Raw genomic sequence first — 13,698 nt, 5'->3', positions numbered from 1 at the left:
GCTGTTTGAAGCTACAAAACATGCATCAGGATAGTATGGTTGCCTAAATGTAGCTGATCTATGTGGATCGATCCTCAGCATCAAACATTAGGAGTAAATTGCTTTCGTCTGTGCTTGAAATTAAAGAGTCTCGCTACTGCAGTTTGTAATTGGTCAGCCGGCCGGAGAGGCCGAGCGGTTCTAGGCGCTACGGTCTGGAACCACGCGACTGCTACGGTCGCAGGTTCGAATCCTGCCTCGGGCATGGATGTGTGTGATGTCCTTAGGTTAGTTAGGTTTAAGTAGTTCTAAGTTCTAGGGGACTGATGACCTCAGAAGTTAAGTCCCATAGTGCTCATAGCCATTTGGACCATTTTTTTGTAATTGGTCACACAGGAATGTCCTCATCAATAAGTCATAAGATATTAGATAATTTGAACTATAACTCAGTCACTAATATGTAATAACCACAGAAGACAGTAAATCCGGTAATTTTCAACATTCGTTCTGACTACGTAAGGAAGGAAGTTTAGAAGTATTACGCCCCGTGGACAGAACGGTCATGAGAGGTGGCTGTGAATATGTGACGTTAAGCTTTGACTTATAAGCTAGATACCTTTATTCGTATGTTCTTTGACACAGCTGCCTTGGTGACATCTTGCTAACGTTGGCATTTTTGTGTCAGCAGTTGCAAACCGTACTGTGTACAGATAAACTGCTCTAAAGAATGCAAGACAATGCGGAAGCAAGACACCGGCCTCAGTACATCACTTGAGTGACTCAAAAATGTCGACTAAATAAGAGTATTTGAAAATGTATCTAGAGGTTATCTCACTGAGCTCCACAATGCAAGTAAACACTGGCAGCTGTCAAGTCTGCTGACGGGTTTGATGTGACACGCCACAGATTCCTCTCGTGTGCTAACTTCTTCGTCTCACAGTAGCACTTGCAATCCGTGTCCTCAATTATTGCTGGATGTATTCCAATCTACCTCTTTCCCTGTTTTACCCTTTACAGCTCCCTTTAATACCAAGAATGTTATGTCCTGAAGCCGTAACACATTCCCTATCATACCGATCCTTCTTTGTGTCGGTGTTTTCCAAATGTCCCTTTCTTCGCTTATTCTGCCGAGAAACTTCTCATTTCTTACCTTATCAGTAGACCTGATTTCCATCATTCTTATGTAGCACTACATCTCAGACATTTCGATTCTCCTCTGTTCCGATTTTGTCACTGCTTATGATTTACTACCATACAGTGCTGTGCTCCAAACACACCTTCTCAGAAATTTCTTTCTCAAATTAGGGCCTATGTTTGATTCCAGTAGGCTCCTCTTGGCCATGAATGCCCTCTTTGCCCATTCTAGTCTCTTTCTTATATCTTTCTTGCTTCATCTATCAAGAGTTGTTTTGTTTCCCAGGTAGCAGAACTCCTTAATTTTTCCTATGTTAAGTTTCTCGCAATACTCATTTCTGCTTCTTCTCATTAATATTGTATTTTTCTCCACTAATTAGACTCACCACTCCATTCGACACATCCTGTAGTTCCTCTTCACTTTGACTAGCGATAGCATATCATTAGTCACTCTTATCATTTACATGCTTTCAGCCTGAGTTTTAATCAGAGTCTAGAATTTTTCTTGAATTTCCGACATTGCTTCCTCAGTGAACAGACAGAACGGTAGGGGCGAAAGACTTTATTCCTGGCTCACACCTTTTTTTTTGCTCTGAGCACTTCGTTCTTGGTCTTTCAGTCGGATTGTTCCCTGCTGGTTCTGTACATATTGTGTATGTATATATTATATTTCCCTGTAGTTCACCCCTATTTTTCTCATGATTTCGAACTGCTTGCACCATTTCACATTGTCGAACGTTTTTTCTGTATCGACAAATCTGCAGCGGTCATCCCTCTGGTCAGGAGGTCAGTGGGTGCCGAGGTTGGACAGGTGAGGCGGTGAAGTTACAAGTTTCATAGGCTGAACTGCGAGGGCTGGTGAGTCTCACAGTCTTCAGGCCGAAGGCGAAAGTGAAACAGACGGATCTGCAGTAAACGTTTATTGACATGATTGCTACAATGAATACTGTCTTCTCCGGCGCTCAGGAAGCAGGCCGTGTTGCTCACTCAGGCGTTGGAAACGAGTGCTAGACACAGCTCAGGTATCGTGCGGTAGGTCAGGCACACCTACTGACAGTGAGGCGGCGCTGGATGCGGTAGAGGAGACCAGCGAGGCGACATGTGATGCGCCACGTGGGTGCGAAGGGCCTCAGCACTCTAGAGGATGGTCGTGATCTTAGACAAAGTGGTTCAAGTGGCTCTGAACACTATGAGACTCAACATCTGAGGTCATCAGTCCCTTAGAAGTTAGAGCTACTTAAACCTAACTAAGGATGTGACACACATCCATGCCCGAGGCAGGATTCGAACCTGCGACCGTAGCGGTCGCGCGGTTCCAGACTTAAGCGCCTAGAACCGCTCGGCCACATCGGCCGGCGGTGCTCTTAGACCTGTGCTCACAGTATCTTGTGAACGGTGGTTGTCGTGAAGGGGGAAGTCTGAGGCTCTCTCAGCAGACACAGATAGCAGTTGCAGTCAGTCGCTTTGGCCCTTCACAAGAGGAAGGCCCATTCATGAGTCATGGCTGTACCTGTCGGCAGTAGCAGCGTGGAGCGTGAAGTCCACCCATAGCCGGAAAGTTGCAGTCTCTTATTTGTCTTCAAATAGGCAGCAAGCGGCACCTCACGGTCCGCCTGAAGAGTTAAACTGTGACTAACGAGACTGTCATTCCGTTGTGATCGGTGATGCAAACGAATGACGAGACACCGAGGACAAAATGTCCGGAACAAGAGTATTCAAGCCAGACATCACGTCACTGTAGCAGATTAGGTGGCCATTTGCTCTCGTTCAGCCAGACGTGTCAGCTGTCCTATGCGCACCATGATGGCTCAAGTACGTTTCTTATCAGTACTAGAACGACTTGCAGCGTGGAGTCAGACACTGCACTGTAGAGTTTGTAGAGCGACATTCTGGGCGCCGTCATACTGCACCCTTTGAGCTCCTTGCTATAGCTCTGCTCGCTGTGTACCAATGTGTTACGAGTATTGCTCCGATTTTGCACCACTGGCATTGTGCGTGTGCTCTGGGGTGTGATTGTGATACGTGGTCTGTCAGAATTGGTTCTTTTATCGTATGTGTCGAGCAATAGCTTCGAAAATTTATTAATGCATCCAGGAACAGGGTTGCTATGCAACACACTCTATGACCGTATCTTGATTTTCCTTTCCAATTATTCTGTATATTGTTCTTGTCAGCAGCTTGGATGCATTAGACATTAAGCTGACTGTGTGACTTTCTCTCCATGCTGTCTTCGGAATTGTGTGGATAACATTTTTCCGAAAATGGTACCTCGTCAGTCTCGTAGATTCTACCAGACCAACTTGTTTAGTCAGCCAACGGCCTTGCTGCAGTGGCACAACCGGCTCCTGTTAGAACATCGCAGTTAAGCGCTGTCGAGCTCGGCTAGCATTTGGATGGGTCCCTGTCCCGCTCTACCGAGTGCTGTTGGCAAGCGGGATGCACTCAGCCCTTGTGAGGCCAATTGAGGAGCTACCTGACTGAGGGTTAGCAGCAGCGGTCACGAAAACTGACAACGACCGAGAGGTTGGTGTGCTGACCACATGGCGCTCTGTATCCGCATCCGGTGACGCCTGAGGTCTGAAGATGGCACGGTGGCCGGCCGGTAGAGCTGCGCCTTCGAGTCCTGTTCTGGCGGTGTTTTAAATTGAATAGTCTCTTTGTTGACACTTGATCCTACGACTTCAGAAGTCCGATGGAATATTACTAGTATCTCTACTTTTTTGATCTGAAATCTTGCAGAGCCCTTTTAAACTCTGACATTTACAATATATCCCCTATTTCTTCCTTGTCGACTCCAGTGTCTTCCTCAATCAGGTCATCATACAAGTCCTCCCCCTCACAGAGGCCTTCAATGTACTCCCTCCACCTATCAGTTCTTCTGCGTTTGACTGTGGATTTCCCATTGCACTCTTAATGTTACCAACCTTGCTTTTAATTTCACTGGATGTTATTTTGACTTTGCTATAGGCTATGTAAATCCTTCCGACGATCATTTCTTCACATCTTTCCGGCAGCCATTTCGTCTTCGCGTCGTGCACTGCACAGTAATTTCATTCCTGAACGATTTATGTATTTGTCTTTTCCTGCACATTTTTTACTTCTTCCTTCCTTCGAACAACTGAACTATTTATTTTATTACCCATGTTTTCTGCGGAGTTACCTTCCTTGCACTTATGTCTGGCTATCCATCTGTCATCGCCCTCTTTACAGACGTCCACTGCTCTTCAACTCATTTGCCTATTGTGACTATAGCATCCACATCCTTTGTGGACTTCAAACGCGTCTCATCATTCCTCACAGCTTCAGTATCCCATTACCTTCCACACTGCTTCTTAATGAAGATCCTCTTTAACTTAAGTCTACTCTTCTTTATTACTAAATTAAGATCTGAGTCTTTATCTGCTCCTGGGTATGCCTTACAGTCCAATATCTGATTTCGGAATCTCTGTCTGAACATGATGTAATCCAGCTGGAATCTTTCCGCAACCCCAGTTCTTTTCCGTGCATAATCCTCCTCTTGTGATTCTCGAACAGAGTATTCCTATTACCATCTAAAATTAATTGTAGAACTCAGCCAGTCCTCGTCTCTCATTCCTAATGACTAGACCACATTCCCTAGTATCCCTTTCTTATATTCCTTCCTCTACAATCGCGTTCCAGTACCCCTGGATTATATGATTTTCATCTCTCTTTGCACACTCAATTAGCTGTTCAATATCCTCATATACTTTATCTATATCTTTATCTTCTGATTGTGACTTAGACATGTATACCTGAAATATCGTTGTGGTCGTTGGTTTGCTGTCGAATCTGATGAGAGCAATTCTATCGCTAAACTGCTTACAGTAACTCACTCTCTCCCGTACTTCCGTAGTCATAATAAGTCCTACTTCCGTAAAACCATTATCAACTGCTGTCGATATGAACGAATGTTGGTCTGAAGTCAATTACTTATTTTCTCTTCCATTTCACTTCACGATCCCCTCTCGATCTATATTGAGCTTTTGCATATCCCTTTTCAGATTTTGTAGCTTTCCTATTACGTGCAAACCTATGGCGTTCCATGCTCCGAATTGTGGAATGTTATCCCTCACTGGTTATTCTATGTTTTTCTTGTGGTCACCCTCCCCTTGGCAGTCTTTTCCCGGAAATCAGGATGGGGGTCAAATACGGAATCTTTTACCAGTGGACAGATCACCATGAAACTTTTTCGGTTATACGAATGCATGGTGTCCGATCTTTCGGACATGTCTGAAAGAACAGTCACCATGCAGAATCCGCAGCTGTGAAGCATATTATGTAACTGAAGGTGGAGGGAGGAGAAAGGTAAGGAAGGAACTAATGATACCAGCTGCATCGCGTGACTTTGTTTGTAATCGGCCGCTAAGAGCGAAAATCTGTGCCAGACCGGGACTCAAACCCAGCATCTCCTACTTATTAGGCAGTTAACTTTAACCACTGAACCATCCGGACATAGTGTTTATTGCAAATTCGCGGACTATCACGACGCTCCCTGGCAGACTCACATTCCCACCTAGCAACATTAATCCGGTCCCTGTCCATGTCTTCCACGCTTGTTAATTTTAGATTCCCGCTGAACGTACATGTGCGCTGAAGGTTGTGGATTCATTGCCCGTCGAGGCGAACCGATTATTAAAAAGCGTTGTGTCTATTCTTTCAGACTTGTCCGGGCGATACAGTAGGTCTCGACTGTGTCAGAAGATTCAAATTTCTAAGACATGAGAAATCCACAATATTCTTTTCAGAGTCGTTCACAAATGAAAAATTTTCTGCCCTGTTTGAGTGGAAAACATTTCTCGCCAGTGCTTCAAGCAATTCTGGTAAGTAATTGGGCAGCTCTGGAAATTTGTGTAATCGAGTGACATTAATATTTTTCCTTACTGGAACAAAATCCTGTGTTGTGAGAGTGTTAGTTTCACCGTTACCTATCTAGAGGCGTATTAGTTTCGGGGAGCGCTCACACAAGATTCCTTCAGCCCTTCTCTTCACAATATTAATGACTCTCTGCCGGTTTAATATACCAGAGTCATCGTTTTCGTGGATATGGACTAACTGTAAATCAACAATCCAACTGAAAGAATTAATGTCACAAAACACTCACATGTTCTCCTTGTATATGTCAACAGCATCGATGAGACAAACAGAATTTATAACCACCCAACAGTGTCTTGCCGTTTTCATTTGCTATTATATCAACCTCCATCGCTCACACACAGAGAACCGACTCCCTACAAGTCAGACTGACCTTTCTGCACTGCGATGGAACGGAGTAGCGAAGCGCCGCCAGCGGAAAGTTCGTGGAATCAACAAGGATGTTATTGTTCGGGGAACTTATCGAATGTGGGAATCCAGTCGTTGACTTTCGAACTCGTGTCAGCGCAAACAGCACCAGCGAAAAAATGCAACCTTTAGAAACTATAGCGAAGCTAGCGCTCCAAGTGGCTGGCACGTGGTAACAGAAGAACTGCATAATCTGAACTGAGAAACTTCTACTTTTAATGCTGTTAATTCCGTATTTCCCATTCGCTTAACGGGCTGCGATTGTTCCAGTACGAGCAGGGAAATGTAATTAAACCAATATTTCACGCCCTCTTTATGTTAACATACAATAATAAAATATGAATGTAATATAATATATACGATTCACAGTGGCCTAGTCGTTATCGTATCATCGAAAATCTATGAACATGAAAAATGATTTGTGACCTGATTTCTTTAAGTTCAAGAGATTATGAATCTATTCGCGTGGTTGCTACGTACTTTCCGATGCTTTGCGCTGATTGTGGTTGGTTTCGCGATTTTGTTTTCGTATTTCAGAAACATTTTCGTAAATTCAAACCCAGGCACCATTTGACATTGGCCGGTGTTCACTCTTATATAAGACCTTTTGGCTTGGTCCTTACTTCTATGCCTTGCGTGTACCTGTCTTTTATCTATGTACTTCCGAGGTATGAAAACGTTAATATCCCTTCTAGATCCTCTTAATGAATCGTATTGTGCTAATTTTCTGTCTCTAAGTTCCTTTTCAATGAAGAAATAAACAGCAGCGGCGACTATGTACGTTCCCTACAACATTCCTGGTTTTGACTTCTTGTGGAAATCTGTTAACACTGACTATTCTACTATGTGTGAAATAAGGGAGAGTCGATTTCCATGTCTCTCTGTTATCGATACCACACTACCTAAAAAAGGAGAAAAAATTATTTCATACCATTTAAAACCACTTTCCATATTTGTAGCCCCACAATAAGCTCCGAAATACGTCCTCATCAGCATTTAGAATATGCTTCTCCACTCCGCACAAACAATACAAAATCGGAAGAGGTTGAAAAAAATCAGCCAACCAGTTGCGAAACAAGGGTTTATTAACCCTTGACCTAGGTTTCGATATTTCGATACTTCTTCAGGAGTGAGCCTTGTTAAATCACATGATGGTACATTAGATTGTCTGAAGCCAAACGGCTGTCCTGATACATGAAACTGACAAGAGCCGCTCAGCTTCAGCTAATCCAGTGTACCACGATGTGATGTAACAAGGCCCACTCCTTCTGAAGAAGATATTTTTTGAAATATCGAAACCTAGGTCACGGGCAAATAAACTTTCGTTTTGCAACTGGTTGGCTGATTTTTTCAACTTCTTCAGATATACATAGTTGCTGATTCGCAGCAGTGTTGAAGATTTTGAAATACAAAATCGTATTGCAGGGTGGTTATATATGCCAGCCTTTTGGTGTCACTGCAGTTGCAGAAAAATGGGAAATTTCGTGACTCATTGTCTTGATCTCTGGCGCAGCCAACATCTTGAAAGTAATGTTGACATATACTAATGCATGCATAAATATTAACAGAAATTTAAATTAACGCTTCTCTTGGTTTATCTGGTTATTTACAGTCAATCAGGCTGCCTGTATGTTAAACTGAATCAGTTACCTCTAGTCACTTTTGAGTGTACACACTTCGTACTGTTCTCAGATAATGACAATCACTGTTCCAATCTCATTTGAATATGGGGCTGTATGTTAAACTTAATCTATTACTTCCACTCACTTTTGAGTATACACACTTCGTAATGTTTTGAATTAATAATATATCCGATATCATTTCAATGTAAGAACTCATTATTGATATAAATGTTAATAAGTAACTGCGATCTATATAACCAACTGCGAGGAACATCACTGTTTTACATAATAGTTTTCTAGATATGGAGATGCGTCATATTGCAGAGTAACTATCCCCGAATATAGCCGACATTTCGGCCACGGATATAATGATATGAACGTCTTTTTTATTCACTGACAGATAGTTTGCAATATGACGCGGCATCATACCCAGAAAACTTCAGTGTCAATTGAATCTGGGCGCGGAGGCCAAAGCAGTTACGCCGCTGTTTAGTTTGCTCAGTGTCACATTTTACGAAAATTTCAGGTTGCAGACACAGGCGTACCAGAAATTCATCCAGGCAAGGAAGAGACATAAAAATTGCCAGTTCTGATACAAATGAGTTGGTCAGTTTCGAGAGATGACGTGTCAGAAGAACTACGTTAATGCAATGCTACAACTGTCTAAACGAGAGGCTTTGTGGACGCTTTTGGTTGCAGAACTATTTAAAATCGATGTTACCTTTCACTATTAATCATCTTTATCTACAATGATTTAACACCCACTGCCTGTTATAGGGCACTTCAGACATGTCCAGACGATTACTTACAACGATATGTTTACGTAATGTGTATACATAAACATACAGTTATAAATGTCCCCGTTCGTAGTCGCTAATTATAAAAATATGTTTACTTTTGTGCTGTAACATATGTCTATAATCATCGGTGGAAATATATTTGCGAATGCCGACCGTGTGCGGCTGTTTCTTGTTGGATCGTCTGATCAGTCAGAAGTAGCATTGCAGAGGAGAGTAAATGCCTATTCAAAATATAATTATTTTTAGATAGCTCAACATGAATTTCCTAAGGGACCGTGGTTTATCATGCATTTACCAGTAGAATATGGAGCGGAGAAAATATTTCTCCGCATGCAAATTCCGTCCGATTGCGACGACAGAATTCGTGACTGTGAACTCTCTATTTGGCAGAAACATAAAGAAAATTAAATAACCTCACGAAGGAGTGAGACATAGATTCTATACTAAATAAATAATCCATACACCAGTTCCATTTAACTCTGCATTTATGGCAATTAATAGATGAACTTATACTGCAATGAAGGATTTAACATGGATGCCGTTTTGACTGGCACTTCTCTTCTCGTAATGGAAATAACTCCTCTGACGTTTTCACATACACGTCGCACAATAAATCTACTGCTATGCAGTATTGCACTTTTACTTTACACTAAAATATTATTTTTAACAATAATAATACGGCGGCAAGACATGGGCGTCCGACACAAGTTACAAGAGACAAGAGAAAAATGAGTAACTTTTCAACGAGAATATCCCGTACATCAAAAATTGTGTAAAAGTGTTTTTCTGTCCGTTTTTCGCGCCGCGGTTTTCAAAGTCTTTAACTCATTGCATCTTGCGTTTCGACAATAAACACGTTACGTCACAGTACGTTGACCTTTTACGTTTCACAACATTATTTGCTAACTGTAGTTGTTGCCGAGCGACTGTTCGATAGTGAATGATTTAAAATGATAAGGCAATCACATAATGTTACATTGCCTTCCATGGGAATGTTGGAAATCGAGGAGATTACCAAGATTCACATGTCGCCGTTAACATTATGGGATTGAGTACTTTACAGATTTACATTGATCAAACACAGTATTCCTGTCATTTGAGTATTAGGATTACACAAATATGGTGATCTCTCATTCACAGACAAAGACAATTCTTAAGGTAAAGATACCCAAAAATATTTAAAAATGAAGACAGTAAATCTACAAAGCTTACAATGGAGATTATACATTATGCTCATTACAGTCGTTTTATTATTATTATTATTATTATTATTATTATTTACAGAGTTCATAACGACCATCTTTGTGGCCTCAAGTTATTGTCCAGAGCTCATAGGCTCTTTGCTCCTGAAAGAAAACACATAGACATTCATCTTTTTATACACACATAGTTCTCACACATGGAATTTCTCACACGTGTCCATTTTCCATTGCTCACTAGTTGTCATGATTTTTACGCTTTCATTGTTTGTGTATTTGACAGGTAAGTTAAAATTTGATTCTTCTACAAGTGAAGCTTATCCCTTGAGAAGTTGGATCGCTACTTTGCATTCTCCGAGTAGAAAACTTTTCATTAGCTCTGGTCGGCGAGTCTCGCTCGCACGTTAGGTACACACGTTACATGTAACAAAAAATGTAAATACCCATTAGTCTCAGAACTAAGCTTAAATCTAATTTTAGGACTTGGGATTCATAGGAATTTGAATTTGTCACTATTCGCGTGTGGTTTGGCTGTTCGCATTTCATTCACGGGATATAACATTAGCATAGTATGTGATATGTTGTGAACTCATGTAAGAGTCTTCTGTTTTGGGAGCGGCTTTCATGGAAAGTCCGTTTCGTCGAACTGCAACGGCAGTGCTTTGCTGGTACATCACTTTATATTTAACGCGTTTGTTGCGTCGATGGACGTTGACACATGCTGGTTGTTAGAGCTGAATCGCAGCTCGAGGCGCTCACTAGCCTCCACGCGGTATTTCAGCTTCTCCGCGCACGGTTCAGTGAACACGTTGTGTCGATGGTGTTGTGGTATTTTGTGGTTTGCTGAGCTGGTGAGGAGGGTCGAGGATTACCAGGGACAGAGACTCCATTGAAACCATCCCTGCCTCCACATTTTCCAGCCGATTTTGAAGATTTTAAGGTAGGCTAGCGCTCGCAGTTTGCAAATTAGCTAACACTCACACTTGATTTCCGATGCACTGCACTTAATCACATCACCGCCTTCGGTTGCACAACCGGACTATCACTGTCCGTCGGCCTATCTGCACGTTTAACACTTTTTATCTTCATCGCGAATGAAATTATCACTTAATTATAACAACGACGCATTGCTTCGTGTCTGTGGCAGACTTCCACAGCATTTTAAGCCTTCACTTATACACTACTATGTGCACAAGTTTTTTACAGTTTATAATCAAATAGTTTGTCTCACTTTGAAGCTTGCTAATTGAGAGCTTCGATTATCATGACCATTTCAATTTCTGTTGCTTTGTTGGTAACTACCTTAACATTTCACTTTACATTGTTCATCATCTTTCTCTAAGACTAATTATGCTTTTAGTTCACAGTCACAATACATTAGTTTCTCCGATCTGTTAGCAATTATTATTATTTTAATTCATTTAAATCGTTCTTTCTATTCATTAGATTCAATAAAGTTATCACTGTCATTTCAACAAAAATTTCCTTTTTACTAGATGTGAGGATCAATCAGTCACATTTGATCGCCCTCTCACATGAGAACACAACACCATTCAAGAAAATATTTAAATTTCTTATCGCGATCTCGGTTTGCGTCTCGGATTGACTTTAAAAGGAAAAATAAAGACATTTCAAAAATAGCTTTTCCCGATTTCGTACACGCGTTTCCTTTTGAAAATCGTATGCCAAACCAGCCTTCCACGTCAACCGCATTTCTCAATCTGTGACGTCAAGTCTGCGGGACAGGTTTAGGCGGGTTAGGATATTTACACAAATTCAGAAGAAAGACATGGATATAATAGTACATAGAAGAAGAAATCTAGCGAACTACTCCTTGTTCCTTATGACTTAGAAATTAATTTTCCTTTGCGCCGTACGTCTGCGTACGCGCAGCAATTAAGAACTAGCTGCTTTGTTTTGCCGGCGGTTTCATTGTCAGTTTATTCTCGCTTTGACGCCTTCTTGCGCTACACTGCATTGACCTCTATATATGACCTTAAGTCATCATCGCTTCAACTTTGTCACTTACGCTCTTATGCTTGGTATTTATTTCACTTATGGCTTTGAATGTATCTGACCTGCGTATTGCAATTACAATGAATGTTACTTCGTTTATCTAGCTGAAGGATAGCGCTTTCGTGGTCATGTTGGTACTTACAAGTAACTCACATGCTTCATAAACATTACGTTATTTTAATGCAGAGATGAACCTGTTCCAGATTTCCATGTACATTAGAACATAACCTAGACATTGCTGACTTAGAAACTAGTTACTTGTTTTCCTTTTTAGTGGGATCAGGAACCAATAATTGTCAAGCGACCCTTGTCCTTGACGAAAATAAATTTCGTTTCTCGATCATTGCTCCTTGAACTTTAAAAAAAATTTCTTACATACTATGTTTTATTTTCACTTCTTTACCATTTCATATCGCAGAAGCCGGCTTATTAGGCTTTATATTTCATTTTTCTCTCTAAAATATTATCTCCTTAAAACTAAATCTTAAAACTAGAGTTCTTGGAGTTGATCACTTTCTTTGTTAAACAAGAATTTTTTTTCATTTATCAGCTTGTCTGTACTTAAATTATGGCTCAAGGTAACATATTTTAAATTCTCTGCTGTATAGCAAGATAGACTCACTGTCGTGTAATTTATTCTAAGCATTTTTTTAACGAAGTCAGATCAGTTGTCACATAGTCACTAGCGGCTAACCTTCTCTTGCCATTATAAAGCTTTCCTTTTGACTTATTGTGTAGTATGATACTTTTTAAGATCAGAGTGATGGTATAACACTTTTATTTTTCCATTTGCGGGATCAGAGATAAGATAACAACCTGTGTGCGGTATACGAAGGATCTCGTAAGGTCCCTCAAAAAGACTTTGCCATTTTCGATTTTTGCGTAAGAGCAACGATGGTTTAAAGTGTGTTTTTAGCAAGACCTTTTCGCCTACTTTATAAGTTAACACCTTTTTAATATGTTTGTCATACGCCTTCTTGCGTAAATTGGCTTGGGTGGTCAACGTTGTTAGAGCTTGTCTTATTCTGGCGTCTAAACTAGCGCTTGTGTTGTCACGCTTAGGAATTGAATTGACCCATTCATTTTTCTCTTGGTCAGAAGACATCAACTCATTCGGAGTGGAACCAGTAGACAGGTGTGGTAGATTATTCACAATTTCCTCGAAAGGTGACACAAAGTTAACCCAGCGAGTCTGCTGATTTGGTATATACGTACGAATAAAACGATTAAACTCCTTGAACACCCGCTTAGTCGGGTTCGACTGCGGTCTAAACTTGGAGATAAGGATTTGCCTAATTTGATGACTAGCAAGGAAATTCTCCATCTTTTGCAGACAAAGTCAGACCCATTGTCTGAGAGAATGATTCAGGTTTTCCGAATCTAGGAAAGTAGTCACATTCTAAATGATTGATGATTAGTGGCTCTGAGCACTATGGGACTTAACATCTGTGGTCATCAGTCCCCTAGAACTTAGAACTACTTAAACCTAACTAACCTAAGGACATCACACACATCCATGCCCGAGGCAGGATTCGAACCTGCGACCGTAGCAGTCACGCGGTTCCGGACTGCGCGCCTAGAACCGCTAGACCACCGCGGCCGGCGATTGATGATTAGTTGGGTGTTTACAGATCTCATAGCGTACAA

This window comes from Schistocerca serialis, chromosome 6, assembly GCF_023864345.2.
Source record: "Schistocerca serialis cubense isolate TAMUIC-IGC-003099 chromosome 6, iqSchSeri2.2, whole genome shotgun sequence".
Classification (NCBI taxonomy): Eukaryota; Metazoa; Arthropoda; class Insecta; order Orthoptera; family Acrididae; genus Schistocerca; species Schistocerca serialis.
This window is presented reverse-complemented; position numbering follows the sequence as displayed.